Below are 19,299 nucleotides of genomic sequence, written 5' to 3'. Positions count from 1 at the left end.
TGTCTTTGACGATGTTCATTCTGTGTTAATTTCTTGATCTATTAATCTCTTGATAGAGTATAGTGTTCTTTAGAATATGGTGCCATTTAAGTACTTTCTTGGATCTTTGAGTTCCTATGGTGACTCTTCTTCCTGAACATATATATTCACTGGGATGCTAGATTTAAAATATTTCAGTTTTCTGACTGACTATGGTGACGTCCACCTGGATTGAATACATTTTGTTCTCTACCTGGAAGTCCTCCAAAGCTGTGGTGTCTCAGCTCTCAAAGCTGTTCCTTGAAATTTTCCCAGAGGAAATAAAGACATAAGTGCTAGAAGGTTGATATCCGATGCCCACTAGCCTTTTTTCTTGAAAGCCTTTGACACCAAGAGTAGTAAGAATGTTCCAGAGAGATGGGAGACAGTGCTTATCATGGACAAGAATGTACCTTCTTTTGTGTGCAGCTAAGGCTTGTCTGGGAGACATGGGCAGAATTCTGAAATCATCAGTCCCACACTGTTGGAAATAACTGTCCTTTGTCACAAAAATAAGACAGACATTTTTGGGTGGGAGAAGCAGCTCTTGGTCATACCTTCTGAACATTAGCCTATTTGGTTTATTCTTGCTGATGCTTTCCTTGGGAAACTATCTGAGGTCCTCAGTTCCTGTTGTTAATGAGTCCTTGGGAACAGATTTCTGAACTTGTAATGGCCTCTTGGTGTGTATTCCAAAATTTTACTCATGACATAGAGAGCAGAGTTATAAGCCTGTTTTGAGTCTTCTACAATGTTGGGCTTTGTGACATGGTCTGGGCATGGTCTGGTCCAATCAATGCATTTCACCTTGATTCCTAGTACTATGCATCCGTTTTCTGTTGTCTACTGACCTTTGCTGGCAGCTCATCATTAATTGATTCAGATGGGGCTGTTCAGACTACCTTCACTTCAGCTACTCATCTTTGTCATCATTTGTCTCTTGTTCCTTGATCCTACTGCTGGTGACTGGTCACTTTCATGTGTGCCACTTTCAGGATGGAAAGTGAGTCCTCCATTATGTAGTATGAAGAAAGCCTTAGAAACAAAATGAACTGGAAGGTTGTAACCACCCACACTTGCTCTAAAAAATCTTGGTCAGTAGAAGATAAGAGCTCCTGTGTCTGTCCAAAACTGAGATGACCATGACAGGCTGTTGATCCTTCAGCAGGAAGATGAGGGAGCAGGAAGTTCATTTTCAATTTCTATCTTTCATCTCTAACCCACATCTCTACGAGCATCTCCTGAAACTATCTTGCTTGTGTGTCTGATTCTCTTTGGCTGAACAAAGATAGTCTTAACTATAGTGGCAAAACTTAAAGATGGCAAATATCAGATAGGAGCCTGTGAGCGTCTTCCACAAAACACACAGCCCTCACCTTTATAGTTGAAGAAGCATTTTATGTGGAGGTTTTTCCCTATTAACTGCTGAGAGAACTGGTCTGGTCCTTCTTGGGTTCTCCAGCCACTGAGCATCTGGGGATTCATGGTCTCAGTAGCCATGGGTCTGTTTGGAGCAGTGAGATAATAGCTGCTTGGCTGAATAGTCCTATGGGGCCATAGGTGGGACCTAGGATGTAAATTTCTGCTGCCTAGTCATTGGCACAAGTCATTGGCTGTGGTCACCAAGTGGTTAGTGAATCACCCGAAGTGTGGTTATTTCCCACTACAGCCCTTTTCAGAGCTTTTTAAATCTCTCATGTGACTTAAAACTTTGACAATGTATGATGCCAGTGAGATAAAGAGGACCTCATTGAGATCTCTACAACTCCTTCACAACAGTTAACACCAGTGATAATGTACATTTTGTCGTTTTGATGTAGCTACTTTTCCTTATCTTACATAATAAATAGGAGGTATCTTGGTGACTTTACTCCTGTCCTATGGGGGTCCCTCACTTCTAGGTGTGAATTTAGGTTTGATAATGTCCATAAGGTGTTTTTTTGGGTTTAGATCTGGTGGTGGCCGTGAAGATGTGTTTCTTAGCATTCTTCTGGTCAGAGATGGCTTTTCAACAGCACTGCTCTCTAACTAGTGCCAATAAAATGTAGATGAGCAGAGAGTGAATTGTCTCCTTGTTAAAAAACAGTTTTTATGAAGAGACAAAATTCCTCTTTCATGAAGCACAGCAATTCTCCTGTGAAGTAGAAATGAAGGTATGTCCCTTCCTTCTAAATCTGGGGACAGGTTTATGGTGTCTTTTATAAATTGGATTTCTGCTTTGACCACCTTTAGTAACTAATCTACCCTGTGTTGCCCAAACTAGGGGAAGACTGTGGAGGTAGCTGACCTGAGGAGTAGACCTCAGAGGAGCCTTTATCCCCATAAGTTGTCTTGCTGGATCACATTAGCTCCTCTGGGGTCAACTAGGATAAAGATAGTTCCCTGATCCCAGCTAAAGAATCACAGCAGGGAAATCAAGTTCTGGTCATGTGGTATGAGTTATATCTGACCTTCAAGATCCTGCCTGTAAAAGCTAGTGGTTTCCTTTGCCTCTTTCAATGTCCTCAAGACTGAGGCCATGAGTGGCTACTTTAAGAATGACAGAGAAAAATGGGAGAGGCATGCTCGGAGCATTTTTGCTGTTGTATTTTCTAAGAGGTATCCAGTGGGCTAGACATTCTCGCTAAGAGATATTTTGGCATTATGGTCCTGATCTGCATTTGAGGGGATAAGTGGGTCCTGGAGAGTTGAAAAGGAAGTCTGAGATGTCCAAATCAGGTACCTATCATCAGTAGGTATATCTGTTGGTTCCTGCAGAGTGCACATTCCAAGGTGCCCCAAGTTTTATAGGTCAACACAGATGGAATGGGAAGATCAGAGTTCAATTAATAACAGCCAGGTCTGAGAGAGGATGGTAGCATGGCCCAGACAGTAGGGGAGATTAAAATTAGTCATCTTCTTTCCTGCGATTCCAAGTTCTTGTCATGTCTTCCTTATTTTCCTCAAACTCTCCATCATTTTGCCCCCCTCTTCGCATCACTCTGTCCTCATCATTCATTTCAACAAAACAAAAGCGTGTTCGTTTTAGAAATAAGAAGTGGAATCTTAATGTCTTAGTTCAATTCCTTGAGTTCAGAAGCTGACACCTGCACTTGGGCCAGATATCTTATTTGGAAGTGATCCCAGGTCGCACACAAGTTAGTGAGGTGAATGTGGGACTGGATGGGGAGAAGTACCAGTAACAAACATAGCATTGAGCTGTCACTTCTCCCTGTGTCTCACTCCTAATGGGACCCCGTGAAGAACCATGTAGAATGTATCACAGGATGTCCTCGCTGGAAGGACTGGAATCCAAGGATTCACCACCAATTCCATCCACCCCACCGTATGAGGTAATTTCCTTCCTGCACATCTAACAAGGACCTTGTGCCTGCACTGAGCTCTCTTGGAAAAGTTTGGGGAAAGCTTTAGGACAGAACCTGACCCATCACAGCAAGGTCATCTGGTGAAATGTAGGCAACAGGCGTGGTGCTGTCCTCCACAGATGTGCTGAAAACAAGGTCTGGAAGATGTATCATGGAGCACCCTGTCCTCTGACACAAACCCCAACCACCCTTTCCAGAAGAATGACAAACCTCCTGGGTTCTCCTTTCAGTAGAAAAGGGACATGTTAGTCTACTCTAGCAAGGCTATTCATACACCACAGCTGAGGTCTCCATCATCCATCTTCTTGTGAGGGCATCTATTTTCCTCTCCTGAGATGAGATTCTTTCTAGACCTCGAATCCCATTCCCTTGTTATCTCTGTCTCTCAACAATGTCAGCCAGGATCAAGTACCTTAGAGCACTGATAAATGAGATTTGTTTTCTTACCCTGATTCCTAAGGGTGCTTTTCCTTTCTTTTCAGACATTATTTTCCATCCAGGAATATAAAATCATGTTGTTATATTATCTAAAATTTGATATGAGTTTGCCAAGAAAAAATATTGTGAAAGAAATCTACAATATCTCATTCCTGTATTGCAGCAGAATGGATATTGAGGTGTTATACTGAAATATTCTCACAGGGATGGAATCTATCAGTGACTCATTTCTAATGGTATACACTTTACTACATAGACATCCTCTTCTTGGAACACACTTTGCCATGTTCCTATTCGTTTAGGATTAGTTTATTATAAAAAATCGTATTACCTTCAGTCTTTGTAAGGGAGTTTCATCCACAATCCTTGAGCTTCTCAAAACTGTCCCTCACTTGAATATGAGCAAATGATGCTCGTCTGTGGAGAGGAGTTTGTTTATACCACACTATGACATTTGCATCTTCTTCTGCAGCCCCATGGATTCTGGTGAAGCCTGGACTGGGAGGTGCTGCCTTCCCATTGAACCTCCTAGGACTGAATCAGGAGGACGTGTGAGATGGGTTTGAAACCCTTTTGCAGCTGCACTGCCTGCAGGGTCTACTTTTGTTAATCAGTGCTGTCACTAGTCCAACCCTTTCCTCAGGTTAAAGACTTCCACAGCTGCCTGAGGAATCTCATTTTGGAGTGTGATTCTCGTCCTGTCAGCCCTGCTGGACGCATCCTGGGTCGTACGCTAACATTTGTGTGACTGACGTTCTTGTTCTTTATGTATCAGAAGGATTCTGTGCATTCATGAGTATTTGTGGAGCTCTGGGTGAAGTCATTAACCTTTTGGATGTCCTGTAAGGGAGTTCAGCTCCAATTTACTCCCAGGCACGTTCACTGGTTGTTGATTACATGGCAGCATTTGTGACAGGCCTGGGCCACTTAGGTCTTTCCCCATAGCTCATACCCCTCAGCTAGCTCTTCAATCTTGTGAACTTGACCCCATGGCAGTGCACTGTCTTAATCAGTATAGGTTCCATATGTTAATGTGGTGGGGCCTTCATCTGCCATCTTCCTTGATCTGTGTTTCCATTTTGCATTGGTTTTGGTTTCTGTGTCTGAAAATGTATTTGAGGGGAAGAGCTCAATCATGAACATGTATTCAACAGATCCCCATCTTGTTGAAGGATTGTCCACCTGGGTTAATGGAAATCTATTTGTAAGCTGATGGAATGCTGTTAGACCTTGAGGTGTCAGACATGCTTTCTGGAAAGTGCACATAGGAAGTAAAGGCTTGAATACAGGAAGGTTGCACCCAGATGCCCCTGAAGTTTTCTTTCCATGCCCTGGGCACCACCAGAACATTGTCCCAGCCAAAATGAGGATATCGATTATGATGGTCAGCAGCAACACTTTCTGCTCTGGGTAGCTGGGCTCTGTCTGAAGACATGGAACAGAATTCTGAAACTCTTTCTGTCACCATAGTGTTACCCTCTTTGGACTTCAGTGTATCCTCTGAGATAGAAATGAGTCTACCATATTTTCTGGGCGGGGATATATGTTATGTTTGTGCCTTCCCAGACATATCCCTTTACTGGTTGTGCGTGGTGACATTTTTTTCTGGGGAATATGTTTCCGAGGTCCTGAAGGATGGATGCTATGAGAGAAAATAACTTTCAGAATGTGTGTCAGATTTGCTGTTTGTGGATGCATGGTGGCAGGGGTTCCACTTCTCTGGGCTACTTGCTGACCATCGGCAGATGTGAAGGGAAGACCTCACAGGCCAGCTCTGAGAACTACTCCCACCACATCTTAGATTCTCTGGCAGTAAAATCCTAGGAGCCCTGAGTGGAGCTGAGGGTCCACTTAGTCTCCAGTAGTGAAGCCAGTGTGAACCCAGTGCGCTCTGTTTTCAGACTACACCTGGAAATGGAGTGTAATCCTTTTAGCCCGGGCTGAGTTCCTCTGGGAAATAGTGATTCCCACCATGAAAATGTCCTCAAATGTTTCAAAAATGTTTGAAATTGGGTCCTCATGTCTCTTCTGAGTGTTCTTCCTGAGAACTTTTTTCTTTTTTTACATCCTTTGCTTTACTGGATCCTCCTACCAGCCCCAAGAATTTAAAACATTACACCAATGACAAAAAAATCTTAATAGTGTTTCAGTCTTTTTCATTGTGGGCTGCTATAATAATGTCCCATCGAGTTACAACTTGTATCAGTGCTGTCAGCTGAATCTGTGTGTTTTTTCCCCTTTATTTTCCTGGCCTTTCCTTTACCAGCTCAAAATTAAATGTCCAAGGATGGACGTTAAAAGTCTCGATTTGCTCAGGTTATTTCATCATCGTCATTACTGGTCTCTGGTTTTGATTTCTATGGCTGGTGACTGGTCATTATGATATTTAGACCAGTGCACTGTCAGAATGGAAATTGAATTTTTCCTTAGCATAGCCTGAACGACGTCTGTGAGTCAAAATTCACTGTGAGGTATGACCACACCAATCTTTCTGAAATCTCTGGCAGTAGAAGACAGAAGCCCTGTTCCTCTCTGCAGAGCTGGCAGTGGTATGGGGGCTGCAGGTGTGTTCAAAGGAAGGTAAGAGAGCAGGGGGCTCATTTCCAGCCCCTCAAGTCATCATGAACCCACATCCCTAGGAGTGGTCTCCTGAAATGCTTGTGCTGAGGATCTCTTAGCTGACACAGAGAAGTCTGTTCCTTATCATAGGAAACACCAGAAAAAAATGGAAAAGTTACTTTATCATTTAAAGATGAAAAATCTCAGGGAATTCCCTGGCGGTCCGGTGGTTAGGACTCAGCACTTTCACTGCCGGGGCCCAGGTTTGATCCCTGGTCAGGGAACCAAGATTTGGCAAGCTGCACAGCCAAAAAATAAAAAAACCAAAATTCTAAAATAATAATAATGAAAAATCTCTAATTGATTAGTTTTGAGACATCTCTCCAAAATACACAATCCTGATCATCACAATGAAGGAGGAATTCAGCATGGGGGAGCCTTTTCCTGTTAGCTGTTGGGATGATAGCACTGTTCTTACTGTTTTTCCAACACTGAGAATCTGGGGACCACGTGGCCAGAAGGAGTAGGTCTGTTGGAGCAGTAAGATGATATCATGTGTGCTGGACAAACCCCTGGGTCCAACCATTAGCGCTCCGGGTTTTAACCCTTTACATTTACCGGGATGGGCCATCAGATAGAGGTCTCCCTCTAGTATTGAATATGACATCATGTCACTATTTCCCAAACTACCAACTCTAAGCCGTGTCTTTCAGGAGGTAAGTTTTCTCTCTCCCACACATTGGATGGTTGCAGGAAGACCATCTCCACCTGAATTACTCATACAAGGAGCAGCTTGCACCAGTGCTCAGCCATATTATCCTTGTCCTCATCTAGCAGCCCTTCCTCATACCTGCCTACTCTTTATTTGTACGTCCTTCCTGCCATTGATTATGGAAGGGACCTTGATAATGTTACGCCTGTCTTTTTTTTTTTTTTTTTTTTTGCGTTACGCGGGTCTCTCACTGTTGTGGCCTCTCCCGTTGCGGAGCACAGGCTCTGGACGTGCAGGCTCAGCGGCCATGGCTCACGGGCCCAGCCGCTCTGCGGCATGTGGGATCTTCTTGGACCGGGGCACGAACCCATGTCCCCTGCATCGGCAGGCGGACCCCCAACCACTGTGCCACCAGGGAAGCCCGGCTCCCATTATTTTTAATGAGGCCATCCTGTCCTCCCATTGGACACTCAGTGGTTGAGTCAGAAGGGAGACTGAGACTTTTCTTGTATGGGAATCTTGGCAGAGCCTAGCCCAGGGGCATGGCCTGACTTGACCCTGTGCTGATGCTCTAAAGGGAGTCTTCCCAAAGCACTGTTGCTTTGACTTCTGTCCAGAGGTCTGTGTATGGAAGAAGGGATGAGGTGGGAATTTTTTTTTCTTAAACTGAAATAATTTCTTGAGCTCTGTTTTGTTTAGACTCAGAAGTACACATTAAAGATTTTGGAAATGTCGTTCTATTGATCAGTCCTTTGTCAGGATTTGCATAGCTGGATCACAAGCCATACTGAAGATGGGTGGCACCTCCTATCAGGTGGGACAATGCAAAGAGATATTATCTAGGATGCTGGGATCATCTTCCCTGAGAGGGTAGGGTTGTGCAAGTTGATCTGTCTCATAAAATGGAGATCCATCAGGGTCCTGTGATCCCCAGACGTGTCCGCTGGTCATCCTGAGGTAGAGAATCCCATGATGAATTCCAAATAGAGGCGTCAGCCCGTCCAGGTGCCGGAAGTGTGGACATATCAGGGTCATAAGCATCAGAAATTCTAGGACTCACAGGGCAAATATTTGCAGTTGTGTAAGGAAACCTCTTCTTTCTGCTCTGAAACTGTCTGGTTGGTGCGTTCGATGATCATTGCTCAATTTTGTGCTACTCTTTTCTCCATTTGATGCAGCCATGCTTGAATTAGCAGCCTATCAGAGTTGAGAGTTGGTAGCCAATCTGGGTGGAGACATCCTTCAATTCTCTGTCAGTAAAGCCACAGTGAGCCCATTGGGGCTGCATGGTCTTTACAGCTGAGAAGACTTCTTGGGGTATACAGTAGTTCAATCAGCGGGTTCACTTCTAAGTTTCTCTGTCTGCCTCAGTTTCCTTTGTCATGTGGGCTCTGAAGTCACTACCTTCCTACACTTCACATCTTGCCTCAATTGGTGTCCCTTGGAGAGCAGAAAGTGTGGTTTTCACTGCTGTCAGTGGCTTAAGTAAAATGGTACTAGCAGGGAACTTGCTGTTGTGGGCAGAATTCTCAGATGGCCCCAGGCTCTCTGCCCCCTGGTGTTAGGACCATAATTAGATTACCTTGCATGGCAAGCATGATGGAGTTTTCACATGTAATTGGGGTCCCAAATCAGTTGACTTTAAGCTGTCAAAAGGGCGATTATTCTGGGTGGTCCCGATTCAGTTAGAAGTCCTTTTTAAAAAATTAATTTGTATTGGGGTATAGTTGCTTTACAATGTTATGTTAGTTTCTGCTGTATAGCAAAGTGAATCAGTTATGCATGTACCCCCTCTGTTTTTAGATTTCCTTCCCATTTAGGTCACCACAGAGCACTGAGTAGCATTCTCTGTGCTATACAGTAGGTTCTCATTAGTTGTCTATTTTATACATAGTAGTGTATATATGTCAATCCCAATTTCCCAATTCATCCCACAGTTAGAAGTCCTTTAAAGAGATCTTAGGTCTTCCTGAGGGTGGAGACTCCAGTATCTACCAAGACTCTTCTCCTTTCTGGCAGCCTCTTTGGTATATGGATTCCTTTTTCCATTAGCAGTGATGAATTTGAGAATGTGGGTTCATTAAGTGTTTGAATACTAGTCAAGACCGTGAAGGAAACCCTGAGTCTAAAAGTCTGAAAGTCTGTACCTCCTCCACCCTATACTGTGGGTGCCCCTGAGGTGGGGTGTTTGAGTGATTGAAATGAAAACCTTCTGTTCCTTTGCCTTACCATTCTCTAATTTTTCCACCAGTAATTACAGAGTGGACACATAAGAAGGTATGAAAACAGTGTTCTTAATAATCTGGAGTATAGGCATTCTTCTCTTCCGATGCTCAAGGGGTAATGTCCTCATTTCACACTCAGAGTTCCTCCCAGATTGACTCACAGTCAAGTCCCTCCTGGAGCCTGGCACACTGGGGCCTCCCCCACCCCAGAGGATTCGTGTAGCCAGATCTACATTTCTCCCACACATGCTACATTCAGGGCATAAGGTGAGGTCCCAGAGAGGGGCACTTCCAGCTGCAATTCTGGTTCCTATGGTGATTCATCTGCTTAAGGTGAGCACCGAGACTGAACGGACAATAGCCCTCTGGTAATGTCTGTAGTTCATAACTGTCTAGTTGGGCTGAGGGCTTTATTGTCCAGGCCATGAAAACTGTAAAATTGGATCCAATATACTAAGAGTTTCCTAACAGAATCAGATACATCTTTGTAGATATAAAAGGTGCTTCAGTAATAGGGGCCAAAATACACTGTTTTGGCAACTGCTGGTAACACAGGCTCAATTTCACGGGGCCAGGTGAAGGCTTGCCACTGAGACGTGGATGGAGCATCCTGTGTGGTCCTGATACAATCACTGCCTGGCTTCCACAGAGCATCTCTGTCCTGAGAGGTGTCTTCAAGTTTCACCTTCTTGGCTTCAGGTTGTTCCAACATGCAGGGTCATTCCACAGCCTAGAGCCAGGAGAGTTCTCAGTCCAGTGCCAGAGACTGAGCCCCTGTAAACTGAAGTCCACTTACTACAGTCAGGGTCATCCTGTCCCACATCCCACCCTCTGGCCTTCCCTTCCGTTAGGACTTGGAAGTGGCTGCATATGGAGACCTGAAACCCAACCATTTTTTTTTTATTAGACAAGGAACAGCTGCCTTGCCAGTGGTAGCAGGTCTGGTGCACAACTCCCAATCCCCATGTGACCCCTGCTCACTGGGCATCCAAGACTAAGGGAGCACTAAGAAGTGTGTTTCCTATTTCTAGCCTGTAGACTCCAGACAGGAGGAGACACTGTTCCCTGATGCCTGGGAGCTGATGTGTCATCAGTGTCAGTTAGACCACCTACAACGGCACTGGGGCTCTGTCTCTGCTGTCTAATTCCCTCCAGACGGTTGAGCAGAATAGACTCCCCCAAGTCACAGCACCCACTTGTGAGCAGCAGGTGTTCCTTGATGGGCCAGATTTAAATCTGTTCTCGTCGTTTCTCGGAACAGTCACTGGTAAGTGCTGCATCTCGGAAATGTGCCCAAAGGAAACAAAGGCTTGAATGCAAGGAGCTCACAGTGGAAGCCTTGCCTTTCTTTCTCAGTGCCTTCGGTACCAACTGAAACACGTCCCAGAAAGTCTGGGGACAGTGCTGATCACTCAACACCAGCACCTTCTCCTGGGGGCAGGGAGGCTCATGTTCTCTAAGCCAGGGGGCAGGATTCTGAGTCAATCCCGTCACCTCGGTGTTGAGATCCTGAGCCTGCCAGGCCAGTGGACCAGATTGTGAGCCAGCTCTGCCTTGTGTGATGAGCAAACAGCAGGTGGTCTTGCTTTCCAAGAGCTCAGCACCTTCAGGTGTGTGTTTGGTGATGTTTCTTTGGCCAGGTGATCCAGAGGGCCTTTAGGGTGGCTGTCCTAGGGGAGGATAGAGATGGTGCAGAGCCATGTGTCAGAAAGAACTTGCAGGAAAACTTGAGGATGACCAGCGTCTTAGTCCCCTTGGTCATCAGGGAAAAGCGCCCTTTTGAAAACTCTTCAGGCTTTTCCTCTTCAAAAGAATAATTTGCATATGATTAGTATATTTCTTCAACCTATGGCAGAATCCAAGAAGGTAGTTAAGTAGACCCAGAGAACACTTTGTGGGAAGGTTTCTAATATTTAGTGCCTTTCACAGAAAACCTGGATAATATCTATTTTTTCATGGGTAAACTTTAGTAATTTAAGTCTTTGAATGTAAACTTCAAGTGCTGTAGAAGCATAAATGCCTTCAATGAACAATGTTAATACCCTTTCCATACTGGAGGTTGGGCTGCTAAGAAGGTATGTTGCACTTTCTATGACTGTATTCTTCTTGATCAGTGCTGCCAGGGAAACAATATTTATGAATCCTATTTTTTGAAATGTAAAATAAACCTCAGGGAGTTAGTATGGATTCCACTGAATGTAGAATCTGAAATAAGATACGTGGATAGGTACTGTATTTTCTATGGCTTCTGTAACAAATAACCAAGTTTCCACTGAAATCAAAATCTATTTTATCTTTCAGTCTTGGAGATCAGAGTTTGAAATGGGTGTGACTCAGATAAAATCAGGTTTGCTGGGGTTGTGCTCCTTTCTGGTTTTCTAGAAGATGTTTTGTTTCCTTTTCCACCTTCTAAGGCTTTCCTGCTTTTCATACCTTGGACCCCATCTTTGAAGAAAAAGAAGTCCTGACTCTGAAGATCAAAGTTCACCTTGCATCTTGAAACAGATCTCAGTTCTACTCCCAAATCCTGCTTCTACTTTATCCTCTTCATCACCCTTGTGATTACATGGTGCCCAGGATAATCTCCTTAATTTGAGGTCAGCAGCCTTAATTCCATCTGTGCCTTAATTCTCCCTTGTCATATAACATGTTCAAGAGTCTGAGGATTTGGGGGTGAACTTCTTCAGCAGTCTACTTCACTGTCTGTTTTGTTTGGTACTTGAAGTGATCCCAGGAAGCCCAGGGAAGGGAGGAGTGAGCCGGAGATGGGGGATGGTAGGAGCAGCCACTGGATTGGGTACTACTGAGCTGGTCACCATAGAAGTGACTGGGCTCAATCCAGGGGACTTTCTGAGGAACCATTATAATACCTCTCAATACCATTATATACCTCTCATTATAATACCATTGTAATACTCACCTGAGGGACAAGCATCCAGTCATTTACACACCCTCTGTCTGCCGCCTTGTTTGTGGTTACCTCCTATTTATCCCCTGTGCAGCCGAGATCTGACTGTATGAAAACGAGGGCCTGAGAAGGCAAGGTGTTGGGAGAGGCAGCCCATCTCTCCAGGAGCCCCTGGGTTTCCCTTTGAGCAGAAAGGACAGGTGCGGTGGCTACAGAAGCCAGGCTTTCCTTCACCATCCTCCTAGGAGAGGGGAAAAGCCTCCACCACAGGAAGAGTTTTACAGAGTCCCCAGATCCCATCCAGACTTACCCCTACCTCTCTCTTCTGCAAAGCCTGCCTATATACCTTTGGTTGCCGAAAATTTGCAATAATTTACCTCGTTGTATTCAAAGGATGATTTCCATTTTAAAAACTCATTCTCTTCTAACCCCTCAAAATAATAGATGAGAATGGATTGTTTCAGGATGTAAAATTAGATGTACCTCACGTGACACATTTTCTGTACTACGACCTGGGTCCCTCAGGTTCTCTCCCAAGGTGCACACCTTGATCTCAGGTCTCTGACACTTCATGCTGCCATGAGATCATCTTCCAATGGGTTCATACCTTAATGTGGTGGCACCTTCAGGTGACAGCCTTCCTTAATCTGTGGGATCCTTTTTCCACAGGTTTTGATTACTCTGTCCAAAAATATATTTGGGGGGAACAGATCATCCCAGAACATGAATCAGATCTCCATCCTATTGAAGGGTGGTCCACCCAAGTTGGATGTAAATCTATTCGCTAAGCTGATGGTTGCTTTTAGACCACAAGGTATAGGGTACTCCTGCTGGAAAGTGCACGTGGACATGCAGATTGAATATAGGAAGGTTGCAGCTAGACGTCCCTTAACCTTTTTGCTTTTGACACCACCAGCAACATGATCGACCCAGACAAGCTGAGGGGAGAGTGCTCCTGGTGGTCAGTAGCTGCACTTTCTGCTCTGCCTAGCTGGGACCCAGTCTGGAAACGTGGAGCAGAATTCTGTACCTGTTCCAGCCACCACAATGACACCTTGCTTGAGCTTCAACGTATCTTTTGAGGTAAAAACGTGAGTCTGGTGTATTTTCTAGCTTGAGATGTGTGCTATGCTTGTCTTCCCAGACTTAACGCTTGTCTGGTTATGCCTGGTGATATGTTTCTGGGGAATATGTTTCTGAGATCCTGGAGGATGGATGCCATGGGAGAAAATAACTTTCAGAATGTATGTCAGATAGACTTGGGTTGCTGGTGCATGGTGAGAAGGGTTCCATTTCTCTGGGCCTGCCCTGCTGACCCATAAGCTACTGGGAAGCAGAGAGCCCACAGGCCAACTCTGAGCAGAAGCAGTTCCGCCCCTCCTTGGCTCCTCTGACGGTAGTTTGAGGAGCCCCCAGGGGAGCTGACAGTCTACTTGCTCTTCAGTGATGAGCCCAGGGTACTCTGTGTCCAGACCAGACAGGTTTTTTTTTTTCTTTTTTTTCCAGCCTGGAGTCTCTTCTGGGAGAGTGTGATTTGCGTCAGGAAAATAAATGTCTGGATGTGAAATTGTGTCCTCATGTCTAATCTGACTTTCTCTTCCTTCCTGAGAGTTTAGACTTAATAGAATAATGTCTCATCTGGCTATACTCCTATCCGTGCTGTCAGCTGGTTCCAAGTGATATTTTTGTCATTTATTTTGCTGACCTTAACTTCTTACATCTCAAAATTAAATGTTCAAGGATGGAGGCTGTGGAGTCTAGGTTTACTCAGGCTATTTCATTTTCATTATTACTGGTCCCTGCATTATATTGTTAGTAACTGGTCACCATGATATTTAAACCAGTGCACCATCAGAATGAAAACTGAATTCTTCCTTAGCATAGGCTGAAAGATGTCTTCAAATAAAACTGCCCCCTATATTGCTTCCTGAGATCTCTGGCAGTAGAGGACAGGAGCCCTGTTCCTCTGTGCAAAGCTGGCAATAGCATGCAATCAGCAGCTGTCTTTAGCAAGAAAATAAGAGAGCAGGGGCTCATTTCCAGTCCCTCCAGTCATCATGAACCCACATCCCTAGGAGTGGTCTCCTGAAATGTTTATTCTCTCTTTCCTGATACAAACGAGTCTGTCAATTACCATGAGAGACACCCAGAACATTTTTTTAAATGACTGTATCTCTTATTGATGAAAAATTACTCATAAGAGCAGTTCTGAGGCATCTCTCTAAATCATACAATCCTTTTATAAAATATATTTTAACCCAAAACATATACATTATTATTTCAGCATATAATCAATATTTTAAATAATGAGATACCTGAAGAGAGATAGTTTTACTTCTTTCTTTCCAATCTGGAAGCCTTTTTCTTCATTTTTTTTGCCTTATTGCACTGGCTAGAGACCCCAGAATGGACTTCCTTGCTTTTTTTCCTGATCTTAAGAGGAAAGTATTTATACTGCTAAGTATATGTTAGCTGTGTGTTTTTCACCGATGCCCTTTATTAGGTTGGAGAAGTTCCCTTCCCTTCCAAGTTTGCTGACGGTTTTAAAAATCAAGACTGGATGTTGAATTTTGTTGAATGCTTTTTCTGCATCTACTGAAATGATCGTGTAGTTTTTCTTTAGTACTATGATGAACTACACTGAGTTTTGAATCACAACACACAATTCTGATCATCAGTATCAGGGAGGAGTTCAGTGTGGGGGGCCTCTTCCTGTTCGATGATGCCAGCACTGTCATTACTGTTTTCTCCAAACGCTGAGCGTCTGGGGACCATGTTCCCAGGAGGCATGCTTCTGTTGGAACAGTAATATGGTATCCTGGACCATCTGTTTTACGTCAGGATTTTAACATTTACGTCAGGATTTTAACATTTCCTGGGATGTGCTATCAAATGGAGGTCTCCTCTAGTGTTGAATACGACACATCATGTCTCTGGATGTTTCCCAAACCACCAACTCAAAGCAGTATCTTTCAGGAGGTAAGAGTTTCCTCTCTTCCACTCATCAGGTAGTTGTAGAAAGACCCATCTCCACCTCAAGTACTCATACAGGGAGCAGTTTGCACCAGTGCTCAACCATATTATCCCTATCTTGGTTTAGCTATCCTTCCTCACCTCTGCCTGCTCTTTATTTTTAGACCCTTCTTGTTCTTTATTATGGAAGGGACCTTAGGGATGTTCCTCCTGTCTCAGTAGGGACCCCTACTGAATAGGATCTGGGGAATTTTATGCCTTTAAATCTTGGTGGTATGCTGAAAGTTGTGTGTTTCTAGAATTCTCCCTTGGCCGTAGATATTTTCGATACCCCCTCTCCCACCGCACCACCTAACTTTCATGAAAATATCATAGTTTAGGAAGAGAAAATTGGCTTTTATGGAGAGGAAGTGTTGGTGAAGAGACCTGCTTTCTTCGTCCAGTAAGCACTACTCTCTTCTACTGATGAGGGCTTGGGGGGTTATACCCCTTCCCCAAAATCTTAGACTATCAATGAATTATTTTAAAATTGGGCATGTCTGGAAGATGGGATGATTGGTGTGTCATTTGTTGCCAGTTTCACTTGTGCTTTGGATGACTTTTTTCTGAATCTCTGTGCTGCCTGATCCAGGAGAAGCTCTCAGAGGTAGCTGCCCTGAGGAAGGGGCCAGAGAGAAGGAACTTGTATGCCTGTAACTTACACAGGCACACGTGTTCCTCATGAGTCAACTTGAATAAAGGTGATATTCCTGTTTTATTTCTATTAGCTGTTATCTTATAATTATGTACTAGCCATTGAATGTAAGCAAAAGAGATGACTGACCTTCAGGATCATGCCCTTGTGGAGGAAGTGACCTCCCCTCATCCTCCATTATCCTTGTTATTGAACAAGGCTAAGATTGAACCCCTCTAGGGATGGAAGAGCTAAAGCTGAAGTGTGTCCCTTGAGCATTCTTGCTGGTACATTTTCTAAGAGGTGTCCACTGGGCTAGTCCATCCCAGCAAAGAGCTACTTCCTATACATGAACCTGAGCTACATTTGATGGGAGAAGATGGTCCTGGCAGTAGGTAGGGTGCTTGTAATCTGCAAAGCAAAGAAACATACCGTATTATGTATATTTTGTTTCCTTCAAAACACCCACCCTTTATCATGTACCCCAAAATGTATGTTTCTCAGATACCATTTGCCAGCTGAGTTGAAGGCATCACAGTGTTAGGAAGAGAAACAGTCACATCCAAAGGAGAGATTTCATCTTGCTTATACAGGGAATGGAGGTTGCGTTGTCTTGCTTGTTTGCTGGGAAAAATTGTGTTTGAAGCTTTTCCAAGCTTTCCTTTCAAAATAGCGTAATTTCCAAGCTTTCCTTTCAAAATAGCGTAATCTGTCCTCTGACATTCCACCTTCTCCAGCTGTTGTTATTTCAAATGAAGCCATTCTGTCTTCCCATTTGAAACTCCCATGGTTGCCTCCAGAAGGAGACTGAGATGTTTTTTCCACCACTTTCCTTATTTGCAAATCTTGGCAGAGCCTAATCCCAGAACATGGCCTCATTAGATCCTGCACTGATGTTCAGAGGGGAATCCTTACAAAGATATGTTGTTTTGACTTCTGTCCAGAAGTCTGTGGGTGGCTAAGAAGGTAGGCAGTAATGCCCACCACCTGAGCCCTTGCTGGGTAAGACCTTGGTCTTTTACCTTTGTCTACCCAATATTCTTATTTCTACATCTGAAGGGGGAACTTCCTTCCCTGCACACCTGGGATGTCCAGGTGAGTTGTCATACTCTACAGCTTCCCTGGAAGAGATGAGTGATCCAACTTATGCACAGACAATTCTGTCTGTGACGATGCTGTCTTAGCTTCAAGATCCTTCCCTTTGAAAAGAGATGGTCTCTCCTCACACTTCCAGCGTCTTTTTGACTCAGCCAGGTGTGACCTTTCTAGGCATGTCAGTGCAAAAGCAGAGGAGTGTGCCTCACTGCTCTGCTTTGTTGAAACAAGGTTTAGAAATTGTCATGGGTCATCGCACACGCTGGAGAAATGCCCACCCATTTCAGAAAAAAAAAAAAAAACAAAAACGCCAATATGCCTGGGTTTTCCTCTCAGTAGGAAAAGTATAGATCAGTCGCACTGCAGTGAGACTTAACCGATTCCATAGCTGAAGTCTCTGACATACGTCTACTGATGGTGTCTTATTTTCCTAAGAAAGATTCCTTATATCTCTCATTCCTTGTTCCCGTCTATGCTTCTCAGTAATTCCTGACAGAATCAAATATCTTAGTATTCCAATTACTGGAGATTAATTTGCTTTTGTTGGATTCTATCGGTGGTTTTGCTTTGTCTTTCCAAATACTATTTTTGATCCAGGAATATAATACTGTGTTACTATAGATAGAATGTTAATCTTCAAAGTGAGCCCACGAAGCCCAGTGACAGGGTGGATGAATCAGAAATGGGGTGCAGGAAATGGACACCAAAGGAGGCATCAGCTGGACACCTACTGGACTGGGGCTTAATCCCCTAGGGAACACTCTGAAGATCCCTGTAGAATACATCTGAGAATTGTCGCTCCTGGGGACAAGAGTCTAGTCATTTAATCACCAACACTGCCAAGCTCTTTGTGTTCAACTTACTAGCCTGTGTTGTCTCCTGTGCACCTGAGATGTGGCTCTGTATGAATCAAAGTGGATGGAGAAAGTGAAGATGTGGCAGGAGGCCAACCAATCTTTCCAAAGAATGTCTGACTTCCTGGATTTCCCTTTTAGCAGAAGAGGGACTGGTACAGTGCCCACTGAAACAAGCAGCTCCCTATCTGTCTTTCTGTAATGAAGACTTCGCCTGTCCTGGGAAGAAACCCTTCACACACACACCCTATACCCCATTCAGGCTTATCTCCACCTCTTCCATCTGCAGGGTTTGCTTCTTGTATGACATACTTTAGATTGCCAGAAATAAACAATGAGCTCTCATTGTGTTCAAAGGATGATTTGTCTCTTTTTTTTTTTTTTTTTTTTCGGTACGCGGGCCTCTCACTGTTGTGGCCTCTCCCGTTGCGGAGCACAGTCTCCGGGCACGCAGGCTCAGCGGCCATGGCTCACGGCCCCAGCCGCTCCGCGACATGTGGGATCTTCCCGGACCGGGGCACGAACCCGCGTCCCCTGCATCGGCAGGCGGACTCTCAACCACTGCGCCACCAGGGAAGCCCTGATTTGTCTTTTTAAAACTCATTCTTTTGACTACAAAACAGATGAAAATGTATTGTTTAAGGATGAAAAATTAGATCTACCTATATGTCAGATCTCCCTTAAATGTCATAAATTGCTCCCAGATAAATATTTTAGAGGAAAGCACTTCCCATCTGCCGTGATCATCTCATGTTGAGCTCCAAACCTGGCTACCTGAATGTCTTGTTACAGGTGTCTTCTTAATGGAACCAGCTCTGACTTTCTCTGTTGGGGTGAGTTGACAGTGAAAGACTTGACCCGTTAGGAAACCCCTTACCTGATGATTTCCTGTGATGCAGGAACAAGTTCTGTAGGTTCCTGGTCTCCAGACAAGTCATAGAGTAGGCGCCTTCCTTTGTCAGGGGCCATAGACACTCCTCATTTTTCATGATGGGGTGTTTTCCCTTCATACTGCCTTCTGTAAAACTGGGTGGTTCCATCGGAAATTGTTCTATCCGTAAGCCCAGTTCTTCTGCAGTGGATTTAGAAGTGACGTTGAGCTATTTTTTAGGGTTTCTTGATCCTCTGTGAGATCCTCCATGCTCCAAGATTGACTACATCAGGTATTGAACCCTGCATATTCCAGGTCTCCTTATTTTTAGAAAAGCCAGTGTTCATGTGGTTTACTTTGATACTCACTCCCAACTTCTCAATAGAAACAAGATAAAAAACTTACACTCTGGGGCCCCTGAAGAGAGATGTTCAAGTGTCATGAAAAGTTCTGTCCCTTTGTCTTTCACACTATAGCCTTTGCCTTTCCTGATGCCTTGCTAAGAGTTCCTTCAACTGGTCCTCCGCCATGTTCATTCAATTATAATTCCATGTGTCTTTACACAGTGCTATATTTATGCTGAATATTTCCATCTACCTTTTGTTTAT

General features: G+C 44.1%; 1 long non-coding RNA gene across 3 annotated transcripts in view; it reads left to right on the top strand.

Moving 5' to 3' along the window:
- LOC113618947 (uncharacterized) overlaps positions 1 to 19,299 on the top strand; it is a 125,115-nt gene that overhangs the window by 27,559 nt on the left and 78,257 nt on the right. The window contains exon 5 of one of the 3 annotated variants that reach the window (XR_003432218.1): positions 13,142 to 14,528. The exons of 1 other annotated variant lie outside the window; for it this stretch is intronic. This is a non-coding gene — a long non-coding RNA (uncharacterized LOC113618947). Of the gene's footprint in view, positions 1 to 4,293; positions 6,584 to 13,141; positions 14,529 to 19,299 lie in introns of those variants that run through there. One more of the 3 variants, XR_003432217.1, reaches the window with a different exon arrangement.

Source organism: Aethalodelphis obliquidens, unplaced genomic scaffold (genome assembly GCF_003676395.1).
Source record: "Aethalodelphis obliquidens isolate GAN/ISIS:26980383/991018 unplaced genomic scaffold, ASM367639v1 scaffold6, whole genome shotgun sequence".
Classification (NCBI taxonomy): Eukaryota; Metazoa; Chordata; class Mammalia; order Artiodactyla; family Delphinidae; genus Aethalodelphis; species Aethalodelphis obliquidens.
Note: the sequence above shows the minus strand (reverse complement) of the source record. Positions and strands in the feature narration are given on the sequence as shown.